The sequence below is a fragment of the Haemaphysalis longicornis genome, unplaced genomic scaffold, assembly GCF_048455015.1.
Source record: "Haemaphysalis longicornis isolate Haplotype H1 unplaced genomic scaffold, Haemaphysalis longicornis Haplotype H1 scaffold_2, whole genome shotgun sequence".
In the NCBI taxonomy this organism is placed as follows: domain Eukaryota; kingdom Metazoa; phylum Arthropoda; class Arachnida; order Ixodida; family Ixodidae; genus Haemaphysalis; species Haemaphysalis longicornis.
In genome coordinates, this window is record NW_027526295.1 from 291,208,753 (window position 1) to 291,231,438 (window position 22,686).

At 47.1% G+C, this 22,686-nt stretch overlaps 1 pseudogene across 2 annotated transcripts in view; it reads left to right on the top strand.

The window, feature by feature from the left end:
- LOC144170854 (5-hydroxytryptamine receptor pseudogene) overlaps positions 1 to 22,686 on the top strand; it is a 269,075-nt pseudogene that overhangs the window by 224,639 nt on the left and 21,750 nt on the right. For both annotated transcript variants that reach the window (XR_013322689.1, XR_013322690.1), the window contains one exon: positions 13,190 to 13,447. The product of XR_013322689.1 is annotated as a 5-hydroxytryptamine receptor pseudogene, transcript variant X1 (transcript). The remainder of the gene's footprint in view (positions 1 to 13,189; positions 13,448 to 22,686) is intronic.

A 22,686-nucleotide genomic window follows, 5' to 3' on the forward strand; every position in this document is an offset into this window, starting at 1 on the left:
AGTTGAAACTTGGCGAAAAAGAGTTTATTGACGCCACCCACCCCGTCATTTTTTTTTACTCAATAAAACGTTTTGCCTCCTCCTCCTCCTCCTTCGCAAAAAATTCTATCGAAGGCACGCGAACAACGGTAAAAACATTCCACAATTTTTTAGCGTGAAATCTGCATGAAGTATTGCTTACCTATATATATAGAACGGCCGTTTAATTGACTAGTCATCTCTGGGATTGCCAGTGAAACTGCAACGCAAACTTGGGCACTTTCCAGTCCGGTAGCCGCACGGCGTTCGCCCACTGTTTGCGGCGTTCTCCATCGCTTGGGAACCTATAAACGGCGGCGATTGCAAACAAAGGATGAATGCACACCAATGTACAGCAATACTTGTCAGCGGAATGATGCACTAACCGGTGGAAAGTGACGCCCAATTCCTTGGGTACCGATCGCGACTTGCAGCCTGGCACCGAGCATTGCGGCATTGTTAGAGCGAGCCGCTTCGCAAACCTGCTGCGGCCACACTGAAGACGTGTAACGGTGTAACCGCGCGTTTAGGTTCACGGTCACGCGCTGCAAAACGGCCTTCTACCTGCCTATGAGCTGATTTCCGCCGGCTCGGCGCTGGCAGATGCAGACGACAAGAGAGGCGATACAGGACGGAGGAGGCGGAGAAGGTGCACCGAGAGAGAGAGGCAAAAAGAGTCCGCCAATGGCATGGAGGGCCAATGGTCCGCCATTCGACTTACAGAAAGGGCGTTTCCGGCTGCGCTGGGTGTGACGTCAGGGCCTCTCCTAAGCTTTTCTTTCCTCCATGACGCATCCCATCCAGCCACAGCAGTAAGCGTCATCGACGGCACAGGTGATGTCGTTCGCACTGCGACCGTAAAAACTAAAATCATCGTTGAAGCCGAAGAAACGGCCATCGCACTAGCAATGACGCCTCCAACTGGGAATAAATCGTTTCACGTAATTACAGACTGCCAACAGGCAAGCAGAAACTACGGCAACGGTTTCATCTCAATATCCGCCCTCCGATTACTAAAAACAGCACAAGAATACCCTGAACCCCACCATACTGATATGGACGCCAGGTCACGTAGGGCTCGACGGAAACGAGCGAGAACACGCTACAGCCTGAGCATGCACCCTCCTGGCACCGCACCAGTCGCTCAGTGACCCAGAGCCTGTCCAGCAGCAGTACCGTGCACTTCTGCACCACCACCGCCTTGCCAGATGTGCCTACCCACCACCGCACCAGAAGCTTACCCGAGAAGAGGCTGTAGCCTGGCAGAAACTACAGACCAACACATACCCCCACCTTAGCTTCCTGCACATCATACACTCCACAATGTATCCACACACATGCCCACACTGAAGCGAACGTGGAACACTGTACCACACCACGTGGGCCTGCCAGAACACACCAGCAGCCCCCCTCATTCGCACCCCCACCCTCGAGTAGTGGGAGGCCTCGTTGTGCAGTTCGGACCCTGAGGACCAACGACATTGGTGCATCGGGCACGCAGGACCACAGCCGCAGCAGGGGCCCTGCACTGCGGGCTTCTCCCGCTTTCAAGTGCGAACCTCTTGAATCAATGTTTTACCACCACCACCACCACCACTGTCATCTACAAACAGTGAAGCCAGATACAAGTGAAATGCACAAACCACACCCTTTATTACTTCAAAGAGATATTTTAATAAGGTTAAATCAATGCATTATGCATGAACGGTGGTTCGTTGAGTTGTATTGGTGTAGCACATGAGTGGAAAGTTCTCTATATAAATAAAGGAAGGTCAAACCCGGTGTTAGATGAACTCCCTGCTCCGTCTCTGCCGCCGTGGACGGAGGCGACGAGATCGGCGGCAGGTATGGAGTATGTGTAGAACAAGAAGAAGAAGAAGAAGAAGGTGGAGGACGAGGACGACGAGGAGTAGGAGGAGAAGGAGGAGATAGGTCTATTCAGATTTATGAACGGCCCAGAGTGTGGCCCAGGGGAGTCCTTCCTTTTTCACTGGACCCTATATGCAGTTCGCGCCGTCTGTGGGCTGTCCACCAGCTGAAGTTGGGTAAACAGAGAAGGGCTGGACAGCAGCATCTCCCATTGCTCTTGTTGGGAAGTTGACGGAAAGAGAGAAGGGTTCTCAGGGCTGAATTCGCCCACCCCGATGATGTGGCGGAGTGTTCCTACCTCTAAGCAAAATTTACAATAAGCGTCGTAGCGATATTGGTGCAGTAAGTTAAGACGCGTCGGGTGTGGAAAGGAGCCGGATTGTATGAGTAGTAGGGTAGTTTGTTGTTCTCTGGAAATGTCAGGGTAAGGCGAAGGTAGGGTCTTTCTCTGCAGACGATAATGCTGGCTTATGTCCCTGTACGAGACAAGCGGGTGACTGTCCTCGTTCAGCTCCATAGCACGTGGTGTAAAAGCGCAGGCTTGTTGGTGGGCGTTTTTGTTGCCCTTCATGGAAGCATGAGCGGGTGTCCAGATCAGCTGAATGGAGCCGTTTAGGGAGTGGTTTTATAGGACATGCAGTGTAGGTCGGAACACCTATCCGGACTGGTAATTTTGGTAGGCTTGTTGGGAATCCGTCATTACCTTCCGAACCCCTGGTTGAGTGAGAGCCAAGCCGATGGCTGACTCTGCTGGCGTCATGTTTTGGGTCTTGAGTGATGCACATGCAAGAAGGTTGGTTCTGGAGGGCGCCACTATGAGGGCGTACGGGGTCTGTAGGGGGATTTTCAAGAAGAATTTGTAGCGCCTGAGTAGAGATGGTACATCTGGCAAAGGTTTGAATGGCCATTTTCGAATCAGAGCTGATGATTGCGGAAGGGGGGGGGGGGCGTTGCGTTAATGCCAGGGCGATTACCGTTACCGGATGACGGGTGCCTATTGCGAGGGAACTGAGAGGCGGGGAGTTAGGGCTGAACATTTCCGCCACAGCGTACGCGTCGTGATGCCTATAGTCTGTCGCGTCTCCGTAAAGCGTGCTTTTCTTAATGGGGTATTTCTCAGTCAAGGCCCGTGCTCGCTGTTCCCTGCGGGTTTTGTTGTGCACTGGGTGCATGTTGCGTGGGAGAGGGTGGATGCAGAGATGCGCGTGAATGCTTGGGAGAATGGGAATTTTGGGATCAGTTATTAACGGAACTCGTAGATTTAATCTATGCATGATCTGTCGACCAGTGGGTGTTGTCGACAGGCGTTTAAGTTGACTGAGTTTATGGGCCTCGACTATTTCTTCTGCAATGTTGTAGATGCCCAGCTGTTCCAATCTGGCAGTGGGAGTGTTGTGGGATAACTGCAATGCCGTCTTATATGTCCGGCAAATGAGCCAATTAATTTTTGCCAACTCTGCTTGAGGGGTATTAAGGTATGGCAGATACTAGGTAGTGTGGCTTATTGGCTTATTACAAACGCCTGTATGTGGCGGATTCTCTCTGCTTCTTTAAGGCCTTTGTTGCGAACTGCAATCCTGTGTAATATGCCCATGGGTTGAGTTTCCTGGGATTTTAATTGTGTTATGAAGCAGGTGTTCGCGCGGTTCCGCTCGGGAGTAAGGCCCAGAATTTTAATTCTAGGAACCGCCGACACATTTACGTTCCCAATGTGGACTTTTTTACTGAGAGTCGTTTTTGAAGCCGATTTAGCTGAAAGGACAAGAAGTTGTGATTTATGTGAGGAGCAGTCTAATCCGACCTTGCGAGCTTCGTCCGCACCGATTCCGGCACCTGTTTGTAGGGCGTCTTCGATTTGGCCATCGCTGCCCCCCGATAAACATTCGTCCACACAGCATGCCGCCGGTACCCGGGCGCCGCTCGCCGACAGAGCACCTGCGTTTCCTTCAGTGCCGGGAACGTTGAGTGGCTACAGCATTCACAGGAACCACCAATAGCGGTGCCGTACTGTTCATTGATACGTGCGTTATAGAGGATGCGTCAGAGCATACTGCCGCACGTCACAGCGCGGCAGTATGGCTACGATGATCGGTAGGCAAACAAGGAAAGAAAGGAAGACCTTTTTTTGTGCGCTTGTGCGGCCCGCGCTTTACGCAGAGGTGTAAAATTTGGTATACGTTGTCGTGAAGGGGTACTCTAGCGATTGCGTAATTGAAATGGCGGCCTTCAGAAGCCTACTTAGGGCCCGTTTAACATTTTCCCTAATGCGGCTGCATTACTAAGGGGAGGCAATACCTAGCGCCCTAAGCCGCTGTGTGTCATCGGCCTTGTTACAGCCTTAGCCTTAGGTATCTCTAACGTTGACGCTAACTACGTGCCAAGCAACGCCAGCTCACTGTGCGTCATTCTCCTTACACCTGTAACCATTGGCAAGCCTGAAACTCTTACCCTGAGCATGCACATTTTATCGGGTGCGATTTTCTCGCCTTAGCCAAAAACTTTCCGGACCTCCAGGTACCCGCGACCACAGCAGGAAGATTGAAAGCTTAGAGGACATCTCGGGTTAAAAAATTAAACAGACAGCGAGAAACAAACCCTCCCAGGTTCCTCACGCTGCCGTTGCAAAAGCTTATTTTATTCCCACAAAGGACTTCAAATAAACCGGCCACTCAAGCCCGTCGCTAGCTAATGCTCGCAAGACGCTCGAGGATCAGTCTAAAAACGGAGCTCAAAGAAACGGGAATGGAAGACTCACACTTGAAAAGCGGCACCAGTGTCTCCAGTTTTGCACAACTTCTCACAAATTGACCTTTGCGGAAGAACGCGTTAGACGTTTTCGAAAGTTGACTCCAAGTGAGAGTAATAACATAAAGTAAGAAAATGGCTTTCAAAGAGGCTGGACTTCAGTTAAAGAAGATAGTGTTTTTTGGGATACCTAGATGAGAAAAGTTTGTTCCATTCGGCCGTCCGTCTATCCGTTCGTCCGTCTGTCTGTCTGTCTGTCTGTCTGTCTGTCTGTCTGTCTGTCTGTCTGTCTGTCTGTCTGTCTGTCTGTCTGTCTGTCGATTTAATTTCCCGGCCAAAAAGAATTCAGGGAAGCTTGCACTCACGCGAGACTTGAATGGCGGAGGTGTTGTAGGTGATTATTGCCGGACACCAGTGATATTCCACGCGCGAAATTTTCGCTTTATTGGGGAATTTTTTTTATGTGTTAACATATCTACATTCGCCAAAAGGCATTGTTGTAGGGGGGTGTGATACAGGAAAATGAACACAAAGAATCACAGGCAGGCATAATGGTAACTAGGAAAGAAAATGCAAAGAAAAAACAGCGCTAGCAACAGATGACAGCGACACACTCAAAGAAAAAGAAAGAAATGACAAGCTTAAGATCATGTGACCGTGCTAAAGTGCTGCCATGGGTTCGCATACAGAGATAATAGGGGAAACAGCGGATAAATGCAGATAACAGACGGGCACTAAAAAAGAACAAAAAACCATTCGAGTCATGTTGTGCTCATGCTCAAGTGCTGCCAGAGTGCAGCGGAAAACAGTTCAGCGGGGCGGCAACAACAGTGTCGGAAGGGCGTTCCACTCTTTAATAGACCGGGGGAAAAATGACGGTTGAAATGTACATGTGCGGCAATAACATTTGGCAATTTTTTTACTGTTGTCCCTTAGTCTAGATACATACCTTGGCGAATGAAGGCACAGATATCCATCTATTGCCACCTTCTCACACACAGTCTGTTTCAAAAATAAACACATAGAAAAGGTTCGCCGCAGTTGTAGAGTGAAATAGATCGTTTATGGTCTGTAACGCTAATTTCATAACTGTAAGATTTAGTAACAAATCGTACAGCACGATTTTGAATTGCCTCCAATTTATTTATTAGGATCTTAGTGTTCGTGTCCCATACCACAACAGCATACCCTAAAATCGAACGCACGTTAGAAGAGTACAATATTTGTTTGGCGTCTTGAGGAACCTAGTAAAATTTCTTTTAATGCAGTTAAGAACACGTCCAGCTTTTAAAGTGATGTACTCGCTATGTTTATTCTGTGAAAGGTCTGATGAAAAGAATACACCAAGATATTTACGGTGATCCACTTTTTCAATATTAACGCGGCCTAAGTGGTAGTCTTGGAAAATGTTAGCCCGCTTTCTGCTGAAGTTAATATGACTACATTTTTTGGGATTAAGGTTCATGTGCCACTTATGGCCCAAGGCAAGGATTTGGTCAAAGTCACACTGTAGGGAGGAAACATCAGTGTCATTCTCCATGTCCCTAAAAACCAGAAAAGCATCCGTGTATAACCTTATTTTGGATGTAATGCTCAGGGTGATATCATTGATGTAGATGAGAAATAAAAGTGGTCCTAGAACAGATCAGCTTCTGGCACCCCCGAAGTGACAGCCACGAGATCTGATTCAGAGTTAGCCGTTGATAACCACTTTTTGTGAGCCACCCGACAGATAATTTCGCACCCAGCCGTGCACGGAATCAGGAAGGCCAAGGTAGGACATCTGAAGGAGCAACAGCGAATAGGGGACAGTGTGAAAGGCTTTTTTGAAGTCTAATAAAATGCAGCGAATGTGCTTGCCAGCGTCAAATGAAGAAAAAATATCGTTGGAGAATTAAACCAACTGGGTGACGCACGAAAAACCCGCACGAAAGCCATGCTGGGCATGGCTGAAAAATTGTTCGCCTCTAAGTGGTGAAAAATGGTTTAGTATAACACATGATCTAATGTTTTGCAAAACACACTAGTTAGGGATATGGGTCTGTAGTTTTGTGCGTGTTTACAGAGACCCGCTTTATAAACTGCCGTGACATTTGCAGTTTTCCAGTCCTAAAGAAGTTCACTAGAATCAAGAGACAATCTCAACAAAACAACAAGGTATCTAGAAATCACGGAAGCACACGTTTTGAGAACATAGCACGGGATATGGTCTGGTACAGTGGCTGAGCTTGACTTTAGCTTAGACAAGAGTTTACACACTCCCTCATCGGACACTGACATTTCAGGCAGTACTTCAATATTGTTGAGATTGGGCAAAGCATAGACGTCAGTGATAAGGGCGGAAAATACTGACTTAAAGTAGTCATTGAAATGATTAGCTTTTTGAATATCATCAGTGATTTCACCCTGGGCACCTCATATTGGGCGGTATTGAACGTTCCCCCTTGCCATTAGATTTCACAAACTTCCACATCTCTAAAGGGCTTTGTTTCAGCTACCTTGTTCTTTAGCCTAATTTTATTTCCTATAGCATCAAGAGTGCATATCGCCGAAAGGTCGCCGAATGATAAGGGATCACCCTTGCGTTCTCTGCCCCGTGTAAACTTGCGCGCCTGTGTTCGCGCATATCGGGTGAACGCAGGAAGAAGGCATGTGGGAAAAACACGCAAATCGTTTTGTCGACTGTGCTGTCGGTGTTGTATACAAAATCCAGCTATCTTGCGGAAGGTCTTACGTTGGACAAACGGGCCGTTGCGTCAATGAGAGAGCCAGGAAACATGAATTGTCGCTTGGAAAAGATAATGGAGCACATTTGCCCACCCACCCTCGTCCCTGCGGTTGTGAGCCATGGTTCAAAGATATAAGAATACTAAACTGAACTAAATTAACCGAAGCGTTTTATATCAGCGAGCGAGCGGATGACTGTGTTAGTGATACCTCGATTGCTCTGTACAGTAGAGAAATGGTTTTTTCTGAAAAACGTTCTATAGACATGTCTGGTTTTGTTATTATCTGTGTATCTGTATGCTCCTTCTGTCTCGCCCTCTCTTTTCCTTAAAAATATCAGCACATGCGTAGCCGTATAAAATAGTTGGAAGTTAGCGCCTCCATCGTCTACTCTGTTCTTCGTCCGTGTGTTTTTGCTGCGCTTCAAATCACGACACTGCAAAAGAAGTCTTCATTTCTTTCAGCTGTATACCTGCGAAAAAGTTGGCTCTTTTTATTTACTAAAGCTTTAACTTCCCTGGGGAACCAGGAATTGTTTTTTTAGGTGTACTAGAAATTGTTTTAGATGGGATATAAGAATCAGTGAGGTCCAATACCTTGTCCGTGAAACATTTCCAAAGCTGATCTATGTTATATGTTCAGCTAAATTCGACAAACACCTGAAAGTACTCTTCCAGGGCCCGTATCATTATGTCGTAGTTACCTCTTTGGTACATGAACACTTTACGCGGACGTCCGATAACAGGTAACGGACGCACACATGCGATGGTTGCTAGCACCGCATCATGGCCACTTATACCAGGCGCAGGACATATGGATGGCACTGAATCGTCCCAGTTCGAAAAGAAGAGATCAAGCATTGAAGCGCAATCCCCGTATCGCCTTTTCGGGAAGTCCACATATTGATACATTCCGTTAGTAGCTATCAGATTGGTGAATTCTAGGGAAAGTGCCGAGTTAGAGGATGGTACGGGGGACATATATTCCCGGGTGATCTGGAGCATATTAAAGTCACCTTCAAGAAAAAACTTCGTTTTCAAGTTCTGAACTCCTTGGGATAATATGTTAAACGGCTTTAAGAAGTGTTGCCAGGGTTACGGTAGAAGGAACCAAATGCGATATATTCGCCATCAGGGAGTTAAACATTGCACTCAACATATTCGCAACCATTGGCACGAGCCAGACGGGTATTGGGAAAGCTTTATCCACTAGACTGAAATTTTGACCTAAAGAGGAAAAGGGAATCTTTAATCGATGCAGGGAATTTTAGGCGTCGTGGAGTAAATAAGAAAAATAATGTCAGCAAACCAGACGTCCCATTATTTATTACTTTGTTTTCTTTAAAAAAGTTACCTGAACGCTTCACTGTATTTATGCTCAAATATCCGCAGTCGTGTTCCCGCAAGCCACAAGCACCAATACAACGTATACCAAGTCCATAAAACAGGAGGGAGCATAGAGGAAAGAACGTTCTATGAGAAAGAGCTAGCAAAGCGTGATGTGGCGGCGGCGGCTGATGGGCTGTAGCCGGTTGGCGTGTATGTATGGGCAGTATACGGAAAAACACTGCGGGTGCGCCTTAGTCCGCGTTCTGTCAACGAGATATGGTGCCAGCAGTTCCGGCGTTGAGCTAAAATTAGCTCAGGTACCCTCACTATCCTGTTCTGCTTTATATGGGCAGTTTTAACGTAGAGCTTTAGTTTGCCAAGTAAGAATGCTGTTCGGCACAAAACGTGAAATGCCGAGTCAAATGCTGCTGAGCGGCAGATACAGTGGGATTTAATTCACGCTGAAACTCTCTCTGAATAGCGTCTCCGTCCGGAAGGCTACGTAAAGTAGACATAGGTGGCGCAGGCTAACGCCCAAAACCGAACAAAACCCACGTAAAGACCTATCAGCTGCAAAAGGAAAACGCATGGAAATTTCCAGATAGTTGTTGACGAACCAGCTTGGGGAAAATGCGTAAAATTTGGAATTTTTGAACCTAGAAAAGGGAATTTTTCTGCCCAGTACGGAACGTCACTGCTGGACACATGGTTAAGTTTCAGTATCATTGTTTATTTGCACAGTTGCGGTGCTAGTATTCGTAGTCATATGCATCGAGGAGGGCGTCGTCTTCTTCGCGGCTAGTGGAGGGTGCAGTCATCCTCAGCATTGTACACTTTCACCAGCTCTTCATCTACTCGAGGCAGCGGTAGCGGGATCTGCAAGTCGGCTACAAGTGTGCCAGTCCTTCCCGAAACATGTCTTTAATTATCCATAATGGCTTCTAGAGAATGCTGCCGCCGCGGCGACCTCTCCCAAGCAGAGTGTCTTTTGACCTTGAATTTCTTTTAAATGCAGAGCATTTCAGTAACGCACGATGTCACCCGCGTTGACATCCGTAGTCGTAGTCCGCACCCCTCCCCCCACACTATATAAAAAAAATACTATCCGGCGCCTGGTTTCGATCCCTCGACCCTGCGGGCGGAACGCAATGTACATGGTGCTCTACCCACTGCGCCACAAAGCCGACACAGAATGGGAGGCTACGAACGCGCCTTATATCCTTGACTCATTCAATCTACGTCAAGAAGCTGTGATACAACGCATTCACTACCACCAACTCCCCAAACACTAAACGTTAACGCAATACACCCACCCCCTATGCGACGCATTTACTCGAGTCCCCCTCGCGGGGAGATGGGCCCAATTTTTTAAATTTTTTCGGGCGCGATTGCGCTTGACGACAGTGCTGAAGTTTTTTTGTTTGTTTGTTTGTTTGTTTTTTGCAAAAGCGACTGCGCGTGTCGGGAGCTGGGCGGTTGCCGCGAGGCAGGCGCTCATCAGCGCTTGCCATTTTCTCGCTCCTCGGGTTTTTTGCCAGTGTTTTTTTTTCTAAAACGACTGCGCGACCCGACGACACTCGGCGGTCGCCGCGAGGCACGCGCTCCCTAGCGCCCGGCATTTTCTTCGTATTTTTTCCTGCGACGGCAAACTTACGGCCAGCAAGCACAGCTGCTCCACTGTCAAAACAGGTGAAAGAATGCTGCACTTCAAGACAGAGTATGTATACACTGAGACCATTCCACACTACCAGCTATAGACCTGCTGCCACGGCTGCTACCTGTCCACATTATTCAGCACAAAGGAAACTTCAAACATATTTGAGGCCAATGACAGGTACATAACCGGGAGTACCAGCGTTCCTTTATTTAAAGAAGCCGTGAAGACAAAGTACAAGTTTGTTTTATTCAAAAGATTCCGTGTTTTATAGTGCCCCCAGTGCTTGTCCGGGTACAAACGATGCTTTATTCACTTCTGAATTCACCTCAATTTGTTAAAATTTTGATTTTCCCGCTAAATCGTGTGTTTTCGTGGTCTGCAATGAAATCACAGGAACCGACCGCTCTGCAGCCTAGGGTGCCTTTATTCACGTACGGCGGCGCTGGCATCGAGATACCCTACAGCGATACGCGCGTTTGTTTACATAACTGAACCTAGATTGCGCCACCATACCGTGGCAAGCCGTATTTAAACCTGGCTTGTTTTTGTTCGGGGAGAAAATAATCGTCTCGGGAAACATAGTGCTCACTCGACAAATATGGTAATGCAAGACACCGTTGCCTGCGTCAATCATGTCGTCTGAGACAACCCCTAAGCCCCGCAGTGCTGCGCAGCTAAACCAAGCATAGTTCGCGCCGTACCAACAGCAGTACGCATCAGTACTTCTATGTTTACTGTGCTCTCGTAACTGCAACTGTTGGTGCCATCATTCTTATTGCTTTAAAAAGAATGTGCCATAAATGTATGCACAAATAGCTCGTTCTGCAAGCTTATAAGCTCAGCCTAAATTGCGTTTGCTTATGCCGGCCTCCGCCAACCGGAGACCAGACTGGTATGACATCATAGATTCTGTTGCGGGAAATGAGCGAGTAGGTCGCAAGACCATTCCCCTTTTTTCCTAATTATATAGCTTATTTCAGCGAAGTTTACGTTAAGCGTGGTATCAGTATAATTCTAACAAGGCCGTCATCTGAAGGAACCAAGTTTGTGTTTTGTCTTCATGGCTCCTGTAAGAATACATGTTGGATTAGATTTTAGTATAGCATGCAAAAAAAAAATGGTTGCAGCTTAGCTCAGCTAAGCTAAGCAAAGCAAAAGCTTGACTTAGTGTGGTTGAGTCTTGGTTTCGCATGGCTAACCTTTGATGTAGCTGTATTTCCGACCACTGCTAGAAGCCGTTCGGTCCCGTGCAACGCACACAGAAGGAGGACCGGCCGCGTTTCTCTTTTCGGCGAACGCGGCGTTGCTCTTCCGTGGCGAACGCGGCGCAAAATGAGTCACGTACCCCGAGACGATCAAGCGGTGCATGCGTGGGAGGCTGCGGGTTTGGTCGGCTGCCGATCACCTGAGCGGCCGTCCCCTGGCGGCCGCCGCCGCTACGTGAGCAGAACGACTTAAAACCGGGCCTTGTGCGCAGCGCTGACAGTGGGCCCTGCGAATCAAGCGATGCGCTTCGAAGGGTGTGTCGCCGGTCGAAAGGTTAACTTGCGCATCGTCCGCCTTATCACTGGACGAAAGTATTAAAGCTTTACTTTAAAAAGAACGCGTTAGGAGCAGTATCGAAGAGAGGCAAGGTAAAAGCAAATAAAGAAACGTCGGTGTCCCAACAGAAGGCACACGAGCAGTACGAGTGTGGAAAAATTGAATGAAATTGAGTTAACGTCAATTACATTCATCACGGGAGGAGTGAGGGGAAAGTTGTGAAGGGTGGGAGAGAGGTAGATGACGCTTTTGTGTGCATAGGGCTGGCGAAAGATACGCCTTTTGCCGATATTTGCACGAAGAAAGCAATACCTGGCCATTTTTTTTTATTCGAAATATCTGTTATCTACGCCTGGCTGCACACCTGTAGATCAATAATGAAAAGCGGCAGCCTTCCGTCGGCCAATAACACCGCCATCGCGAATAAACATCCAGAGCAGCACACATAAAAATACACGCTGTGAGGCCTCGGCAATCCGTCCTCACAAGTAAGAACTTTTAACGTAAAAAATGACATGGAATGGGAGTTAGATGCGGTTAAAATAGTTTGAAAACTGGAAGGAGACGGAGAAAATCAAAGACTGCGCTATATTATATGCGTCTAAATTATACGTGTAACAATACACGCGTCCCGCAGTGACACGAACTTGTTTCCCAGTCATGCTTACTGGTTTCGGTCGTCGCCGCAACTGTATATGTCACGTCCTTCGCCGTCAAACTGTGTTTTCGTTAAATATGTCGCCACTGTTGAACAAAGCACACCGCCTCTCATGTTTCCATTCTAAGAAATGACCACACGCTCAGCTGAAATGCTGAGATTCACAGGGCACGAAATTCGCATGTTTTTTCGCCGAAGATTGGTTGTGCGCGTGTGAACCGCAGAAAAAAGTCTTGAACATATGAATTGCCTCACTGGCGAGAAAAGCTGTTATTCCCGTTTCGTCAACACGAACTGACACTGGATAGGAAACAAGTTTATCAAATACCTATATTGGCTGCAGTAACAGAACAAAGACACTAAGCAAAATCCTGGCCATTCGCATTAGTCACTGCACCTTTTGAGCCTTTGCATTTTTACCTCCCCGATTTCAGCAGTTTCTGTTTTTTCTTTGGTCTCTTTGGCCTTCACTCGCCTTACGAAATTAAACTTATAATCATAATCATTATCGAAATGCTGCTGCCGTATACACTTGGTGACATTACGAGCAGTGTGAAAATACTTGGCTGGCCGTTCCAACTAGTTTAAAAACCTGATGTTTTATATCTTTCTTCTTTCTTTTTACGTCCTAACCCTGTTCTTTAGGTCATCAGCGGTGAAAGCAGGCTTTGCGGAGCAAGCAGCGCGAGGGGTATCGAGCGAGTGCTTCGAGTTCTCCGGAGAGCTGAGTCTTCAGGCCACGCCGTCCAGCCGTCGTCTCTGCCGCCCTTAAGAAAGGGAACGGTCGCCATCAAGCTGCCGCAAACGACAGCAGCGACACCTCGTTCCATCAATGTCACCCGGGGACGACAAAAGAAAGTGGCGCCGTCCCGAGTGACGACAGCGTCTGGATGTGACAAAACGGTACGCACGTGTAGTCCTTGCAAAGAAAACCGCTGGACGTGTTTTGAGTTCTAAGTTGAGAGAGAACCACATTTCTTGGCGTCCTTCACGCTAGGCCCGCTATCTCTAACCGGTGGGGTAAAAGCTGGGCTTGACAACCCGCCCTGTGACCAGCTACTTCTTCACGCTACAACGTCCCGGTAACGAGGGCGCAATCGTTTTGTCTGTCCAAAACGACAGGCGTGCGAAACGTGACTGCAACCACAAAGGCAAAGCGAGCAATAACTGTGGCACGGCCTTCGGGAAAACAAGAACTTGGTGCCTGTTTAGCACCTTGGGTTCTTTTTTCGGTAATCTCCTTGTTGCACAGATAACTAAAATAAGAACACAGTTGCATTAAAGAGAAGCTCACAGACACGAAAAATGCGTTTTGAAGAAAGAATTTGCTGTCAGGCCTGGAGGTGTAGAATGGGGCGCTATTCGCAGCCGTCTGGAGTCATTCACCAGGAAGTAGACACGAAAATAACGGGTAATATGTGCGTAAATAGCGATAGGTGTTAGGGGCACAGGTAGTTGTCCTCCACAAGGTTCATGTCAAGTTTTTCTTTTTTGAAAAATCTGAAGGTCTGGAATGGTCCTACCGCCTCCTTCTCCGCGGAACCCCTTGGAAACACTCTTGTCGAGAGTACGAAGTGTTTCCCCATTGCCGATTCGTTCCAGACTCGCCTCCTCCGCGCTCCCCTTTAGTCAAGCTAGGCGGATGAGCCTTCTGGTATCGATTCGACTCGCGACTGGATTTGGAAGATCCGGTCTTTAATGCCAATTTCGCGCTTGAAGAACAAATTGAATCAGGGGGGATATGACGGGAAATAAATAAGGTAAACGCATATGCATGTTACGCAACCAGATGACGCTGGCTCTTCCACACCTCACGGGTAACATTTATTTATTTATTTATTTATTTATTTATTTATTTATTTATTTATTTATTTATTTATTTATTTATTTATATCAAAATACTGCAGCCCAGATTAGGGATGTAGCATAAGTGGGTACAAAATTATATGCACAATGCAGATATAGGAAAACACAAAATCAATGTAATGTGCAACGCCGGGTTGAAAACAAAAAAAAACAAGAAAATGGCAAATACATACGAGAATACAAAGAAGTCCCATAGACGCAGCAGGTACACAGTTGCAGAATTGTAAGGTTTCGATTCTTTACAGAGATAAAATACGTTATAACACAAGGTGAAGATGGAGGGGGAAACATATGAGGAGAGTGAACACAAGTACATCTTTGCGGCTGTCAAAAAATGTTTCTGTGGTAGTGCACGAGCAGAGCCAGGCAGGAAAAAAATGAGAGGAAGCAGAGAGTTTTGCACTTCCCACTGAGTTGGCAAGGAATCAAACAGTGGGATGGCCAACGTATACAGGAGCAAAAAATAAATAAATAGATAAGGTGATGCGCTATGCCAATCGAAAGTAGAGACGATCACAAACAGGAAACGGCAGGAAGCTGGCCACAGCCCGAATTGTACAAAGTACACTGAGTGGACCTGGCGAGCAAATCTAGAACAACGAGTAACAATGGCCTTTGTAAGCGTTGGTCGCATTTACTTTCTTGGTAATTGTTTGCCACCCAACGTGTTTTTCCCTTTTATACATTATGTTCATTTCTTTGGGTTCTTCCAATTTCCGGGAAATGAATGATTTGGTTGCGCAAGTCAGAAGCGTTTAAGCAGTAGATAACTTTCAACGGCTGTCTTACACATTTTAGAGAACTCAATAGCCCAAAGTTTTATCCCAGAGTGTCTGGAACACTCTTTTTTTGTTGCTTATATACTTCTTCGTAAGAAGATACAGATGGTAAATGCGACAACCGATGTTTTGCTTTGGAGCAGGTTTGGAGGAAAACAGAAGACTGACAAATGCTTTGCGGTTGCTGGAACCTAATATAAAGGGCATCCTATCCACTTCTTGGTGTTACACGCAAATAATTTGCAATATCTTCTTCCTTTCTGTACGGTCTGGCACGTGCCACGTTATCGGAGCAACAAAGGGTTCGAAGTCTTACTAGGAAATAAAAACGAAGAACAAACGATCGCGTTCCTGGAAGCCTCCAGGGAAGAGAGCAACAAGGCAGTCATATGTCTGCTAATCGTTTACTTCCTCGATCGTGCTTTTTCGTACAGTGTCGCAAAATGTAGCTGGGTATTTATTTATCATCGTTCTTAAAAGTTGTTTTTCGAGCTCGTTTATAAAATTTCCCTTGGTTAATCGAATGACTTCACGATTTTCACAATAAGACGGAATGGTTGGTGAGGCATTGATAATTTTTTTTCATTATTTCCTTTTCTTTATGCGCGTGTGCTGGACTGCTTGCTCCCTTTACTTGCAAATTTTACGGTGATTCTGGGCAGTTACCGCTGTAAACTAAAGGTGCAACTAGCGAGCCTGGTTTTCTTGCAGCGACCACGGTGACCTCCCGCGCTTTATGCGAACGGGCAGCGAATCCACGAAGTCGTTTCGGTCCAGGAACACTCGCTGCCCTGAATTTTGACGCGTAACTGACACACTAATAAATTCGGTGTAATGCTTAGCAATGGCCTGAGGCATAAAGGTGCGTAGTTTCAAACTGGAGGATGCTAATCTTCTATCCTCTTGACAGCCCACCTGGATGTAATGTGGAATATAATGTCGATGTCTGGATGTAATGCCAATGTCAACATTCGACATCGAGTGTCCAATGTATTGACCTGGTGAATGATGTTATTTCACAGAGTTCATTGTCCTCATTCAGTCGCGGTTGCTTTTATTCTTGTGTGTTTTTCCTGCCGCCGACTATGTACCTCCATTCTTATGTGGCATGTTACGGACTCTTTACAAAGATATACCCACCCTGCTAAGATGTTGCATCGAAATCGCAGTGCCTTGAAATAAATAAATAAATAAATAAATAAATAAATAAATAAATAAATAAATAAATAAATAAATAAATAAATAAATAAATAAATAAATAAATAAATAAATAAATAAATAAATAAATAAATAAATAAATAAATAAATAAATAAATAAATAAATAAATAAATAAATAAATAAATAAATAAATAAATAAATAATGTGGGAGCTGAAGGGGCTGATACCGCTCTCTATTCCTCATATTACGACTGGACCAGCCAGATGGCTTATTCTAACGCGAATACAGGAACAACCCTACAGAAGAGGCGAAACGCACGCTATGCGGGTTAATCTAAGCAACGTAGCCGCTTAGTGGGAATTTTGTCAACGTGAATCAAATGTGGCCGGCAGTGCCGTTATACGCATAATTTGATGTCTTCTTCCCTTCATCCACTTTCAAGGACTTCATATGTCACGGGCCTGAATTCAACCACTCGACAGGGTTGATTTTTATTTATGAGGGGAGGGGGGATATTTAGGTAAAACATTGCCGCGAAGAAAGCTTTCCCACAAGGCGCCTCACTCGGCATTGGCAGCACCCTTTCGTGGCGCCTTTCCACGAAGCCGCGGGAAATGCCCGCTCGTGCGGCGAGGCCAGGTTGGAGGCAGACGCTCGTGTGGAGACGTTCGAAGCGGTCGAAGCGGCCCCAATAAACTAGTTCTAATCCAACCGTGCATCTAATTGTCGCCACAAAACGGGTGAGGTGCGGGGTTGAGTCAACCGAGCTCTACATCCACCCCCTGTGTAAGGCCTGGAGGGCACTCAATCACGGAGTTGACGCCCGCGCACGAGCGAACCAGCCGGTGACTGCGAGTTTTCCCAAGTGGAATTCCAGCCCATGACCAGCAGACCTAAAGGGATGGCCACGCGGGGCACCAGCATTGTGACCTCCGATACCGGTACGGCACCTTCCTACTTCGTGGTACACCAACCCCGCACACCAAAAGCTTTACATGGGGAATCCTTCGAGGACGCGGAAGATTGGCTCGACCAATTCGAACAAGTTGCGAACTTTAATGGATGGAACGAGGAACGCAAGCTGCACAACGTGAACTTTGCCTTAGGAGAGCCAGCTCGAACGTGGTTTGAAAACCACGAGGCCACGTTGGCGCTGTGGAACGAGCTTCGCCGACAGTTTTTGGTTAGGTACGCTTGCATGGATCGACGGCAACGAGCTGAGTCGGCGCTTCAAGCCAGAAACCAAGGGCAAATGAAAACGTGGTCTTGTATGTAGAAGACTAGGCTCGCCTCTTCCGGCGCGCAGACCCGGCTATGTCCGAGGAAAAGAAGTTGAGACACCTTATCCGAGGTGTAAAGCAGGACATATTTGCTGGGCTGGTGGGCAATCCGCCACTGACCATCAGCGCATTTCAGTCCGAGGCCACAGCAACTGAAAGAGCACTACTCTGAAGAGCGAGGCGGTACAGCCGGGACACAACTTTTATGTTGGGGTGACGTCCCTTCAGTGGAGCAAGGAAACTGCGGCCTCCGGGAGCTGGTCAGGTCGGTCGCCCGAGGGGAACTCCAAAAGCTACCCGGAGTCCAGCAGCTTCAAACCTCTACGCCCCTCGCGGAGGCTGTACGACGCGAAGTCAGGCAAGCTGATAGAGCGCCCGAGAAGTATGAAGCACCACAGGGGCAGTATGATGTGCCGCGGGAGGCGTACGGGGTTCCGCAACAACAGACCCAGGTTTTCTCATATGCGGCTGCCCTGAGGCAGTCGGAGCTCTACGTCGCCCCAACTATTGCCGCGGCTACACCGCAAGCGACATTAAGCCTCAGGTTCCGCGCCATGCCGCCTGCTGATGTGGCGAGGCGGCCTCGCAAGAGCGACGAGTGGCGCATGCCGACCCCTATGTTTCCATTGTGGGGAGACAAGCTACATTTACAGGGCTTGTCCCTACCGACTTTTTGCTCTTCGCGGATTTCCTCCAGATGCCCCACCTTCAAGGTACGTGAGTGTCCTGCCGAAATCGAAAGTTAGATGGCGGAACGTCGAAATAGGTTTCCGCAGCGAAGACACGATAACCAATCACTGTCACCGATGCGACGCCGCTCTTCGAGTCCAAACCCGTCACAATCTTCGTGGCACCGTTCTCCGAGCCCTTCTGGCCGGAAAAACTGAGAGCAGTGACTCCAGGAGGTGCGGCCGCTGACCGTCGAAGCGCTCAAGACCCTCCTATGAAACCACGACGACCAATCGACGACGCGGAGTTTGTTCCGATAAACCTGTGCAGATTGACAACGAGCAAGAAATAGTTGCATTGGAGGACACCGGAGCAGATCGTTCTGTGATGAGGTAATCATTGGCTAATACCCTGAAAAAGGTACTAACGCAGTGTACAGGACCACCGGTTCGCACCGCTGGCGGCCACTTGATTACTCCGTCCGGAAGGTGCCCAGCACGCGTTAAATTAGGGGCTTCACATACGTGGGACATTTTATCGTGCTTCCCGCACGTTCGAGAGACCTAATCCTCGGCATGGACTTTCTACAAAAGAATGGTGCCGTCATCGATCTACAGTAACCTAGTGTAAGCTTCTAGACGAAGAGAGCGGTAGCTAAGGATATTGAAAACCGAGAGGACACTGCCTTGCGGGTCATCGACGATAGCATCACGCTGCCCCCTGAAACCAGTATGCTTATTCCTGTCAAGAACGACGTCTTGAAGACTACGAAGGAATTACAGAAGGAAATGCCGGTCTCTTGCTTGTCAGAGCCATTTGCATTGCAAGGGGGCTCGTTAAGCTACAAAACGAATGTACAACGGTGCTGCTGACAAAGTTCGGCACAGAGTGCCAGCATGTCGCAAAAGGCATGGCTATAGCTTTCATGGAGGATCTTCCTGACGCAACGAACATTTATATGTCGGAAGAAACAGTGTCAGAGCACCTGGTCGGAGGAACACTGCTTTCACCACTAGAACTCAACCCCAACTTGAACTCCGCACATAATGAGTCGCTACAGAAACTGCTAAAAAAGTTTTCTCACTGTTTTGTATCATCATCCCGTGTGCGCCACACATACGTGACGAAACAGCGCATCATTACGGACGAGGTTTCGGGACCAACCCACCAGCATCCATACAGAGTATCACCAAAAGAAAGGAAGAACTTAGTCTACGAGTGAGAGAGATGACGTCATTTAGTCACCGAAAAGCCATTGGGTTCACCTGTAGTCCTGGTGAGAAAGAAGGACAACCCATTGTGTTTCTGTGTCGACTAGAGGAAACTGAATAGTGCGACGAAACAAGACGTTTATCCTTTAGCGCGTTTTGATAACACACTAGAATGTTTGCGGAATGCAAAATTCTCATCACTGGCCCTCAAATCAGGGTATTGGCCGATAGAAGTCGACGAGGGGGACAGGTAGAAAACGGTTTTTGTGACACCTGATGGCTGGTGTAAATTCAAAACTCTCCCCTTCGGCTTGTGTTCTGCTCCTGCAACGTTCCAGCGGATGATGGACACTGTCCTCGCCGGATTGAAGTGGCAAACGGGCCTAGGTTACCTAGATGACGTGGTGGTGTTGTCGACTACGATTAAAGAACATCTCACACGATTCAGAAGTGTATTACAAGCAATTAGATCTGCAGATCTCACTACAAGGCGCGAGAAATGCCATCTTGGTTTTGAAGAGCTTAAATTCCTAGGCGACATAGTCAGCGAACAAGGTATCCGTCCAGACCATGACAAAACGACCGCGGTGTACTCGTTTCTCAGGCCTACCGATAAGAATGCTGCACGATGCTTTCTAGGCCTGTGCGCATACTACAGACGCTTTGTGGAAGGTTTCTCAAGCATCGCTGAACGTCTTACACGGCTTACAAAGGAAGACGTGCCATTTGCATGGGCAAGTGAGGAAGAGCGCTCCTTTGAGGAACTGCGCAGACACAGACGGCAGGGGCAGCTCCAGTGTTCGCACATTTCGACGGCACCCTTGACAGAGATATTCACACTGATGTCAGCAATGTTGGCCTAGGTACTTGTACTTGTTCCGTGGCAGAAGGCTGCCGAACGTGTCATAGCCTATGCGAGCCACACCCTTTCAAAATCCGAAGCCAACTATTCCACCACAGAGAAGGAATGCTTGGCCGTCGTCTGGGCGATCACAAAATCCGGGCCCTACCTTTATGGTAGGCCTTTGAAAGCAGTCAGCAATCATCGCTCCCTGTGCTGGCTCGCCAACCTCAAAGACCCATCGGGTAGGTTGGCTCGGTGGAGCCTTCGGCTTCAGGAATACAACATAACTGTTGTATATAAATCCGGAAGCAAACACAGCGACGCTGACTGCTTGTCGCGAGCACCGATATCTACAGTCTTCAGACCACGAAGAAGAGCACACATTTTTGGGACAATAGACACATCCCAAATGGCTGACTTACAATGCGAGGACCCGGAATTAGGCCCACTCCTCAAATACTTTCAAGCAAAACGCACTGACATGCCAGGTGCCTTTGTTCGAGGGCTGTCATCCTACTGCCTCCATAAAAATGTGCTACACAAAAACAATCATGACAGCAGCAAAGAGGCCTTCTGTCTTGTTGTACACTGAGTGATTTGCGAAGATATCAAACACGCCTGCCACGATGAGCCAACAGCGGGTCACTTAGGTGTTAGCCGGACGTACGCGAGAATTCACTAAAATTACTACTGGCCAAGGCTTCTCAAGACAGTACAACACTACCTGAAGACCTGTCGCGATTGCCAGCGGAGAAAAACACCGCCACTGAAGCCCGCCGGACTACTTCATCCACTTGAACCACCAAAGACGCCGTTCTACCAGGTGTAGCCCGAAAGAACCCATTCCCGTTTGACCCCTTCCCGTTTGAACCCATTCCCGTAACGCCCTTCCCGCTTGACCCGTCCTGTGTGCGCCCGTTCCCTAAATGACCTTCCCGTTTGGGTGCTTCCTGTTTCAACCCGTTCCCAAAACGCCCTTCCCGTCTCAACCCGCTCCCAAAGCGCCATTCTCATTTGAACCCGCATCGTTCCAACCCATTTGAATTTCTGAAAATATGTGTTACCGTCTTCGAAACTGTTCCCGAAAATGTGCTTATAAGCAACGGGTCATGCACTAAAAACTTGTATGCACGAAATTTTCCGGAATGGACCAATATTTCCGGCCGATAAAAGTTTCCGAATGCCTTAGGCCGATACTGCCCTCTTGACACAAAATTTCTAGCGGCGAAAGTGTACTATAAAGATACCCAATATATTGAGTAATGCACGCATTGGATTTTTCTGCAGTTGGTGTTCGTACGTGCGGCTAAAATTTATTTATCAGCCGCTCTTATGCTCATTGTTTGGAGCGCAGCTTTGTGTTCGGGTTCGAGAGATCTATATATCAAAGATGTCCGTAGGAGAGACTTTAAAAAAGGCAAAAAACATGTGCAGAAATCTGAGAATTGGCTACTAATGCCTTTCCTACGTGATTAATGGGCAGATATTTTTATTTATTTACCGATACTTTACGGCCTGGTCGGGCTCATGCAGGAGTGAACATAAAATAACACATCAGTAGTGATTGGCGTAGTTTAAAAACGCCCCACAGAAATAAGTAAAAGACATAAATATGTAATAGACGCAAAGGGGTCCAAACAAGGGTATGCATTCGTAATGTATTCCAATTTTAAAATACGACAATTCAACCAGAACACATATTTACAATACGTGGGAAAAATTCTTCTAACGATACCGAGTTCACTGTTCGTTCAGTTAACTTATTCCAGTAAGAAATTGCACGAGGAAACAAAGAGAGCTTTCGAATAGTAATTCAGCATATTGGCTCCCTAATATTCTTACTATGATGTCTTCTCGCTGAACGTCTGAAAGGCCCTTGGAGGTAGTATTCCCGCGACAATTTTAAGTTTCTGTAGTAAAGAAAATGTGGGCTAGAGACGACCGTGCGCTGCTTACGTTTTTGAAGGTTTGCCCTATTATGCAAATTGAGTAAGCTAGAGTGACGGGAATAAACAGAATCAATAAAACGCAAAGATAAGTTTATAATGTTCGCCGCTTCTCATGACTGCGATTTTTTATAGCCAGATGTGGCATATGTATCCAGATAGGGTACTTTATTTTTATACATCTTTTTTATCTTTTATAGTTTTCATCTGTTTCTTTTCGACATTGATGTACACTTGCGCTATTATAACGATTAAATATGTTAGTCCGCCAAATACGATTTCTTTCAAAGTGAGGGTGTTTTTGCGATTTTTTATTTGTGCTTCCGCGGCGCTTTTCTGGGCTTTTTGATTTTGTCTTTTTTTGGTTTGTTAATTTAAAAGATTTGT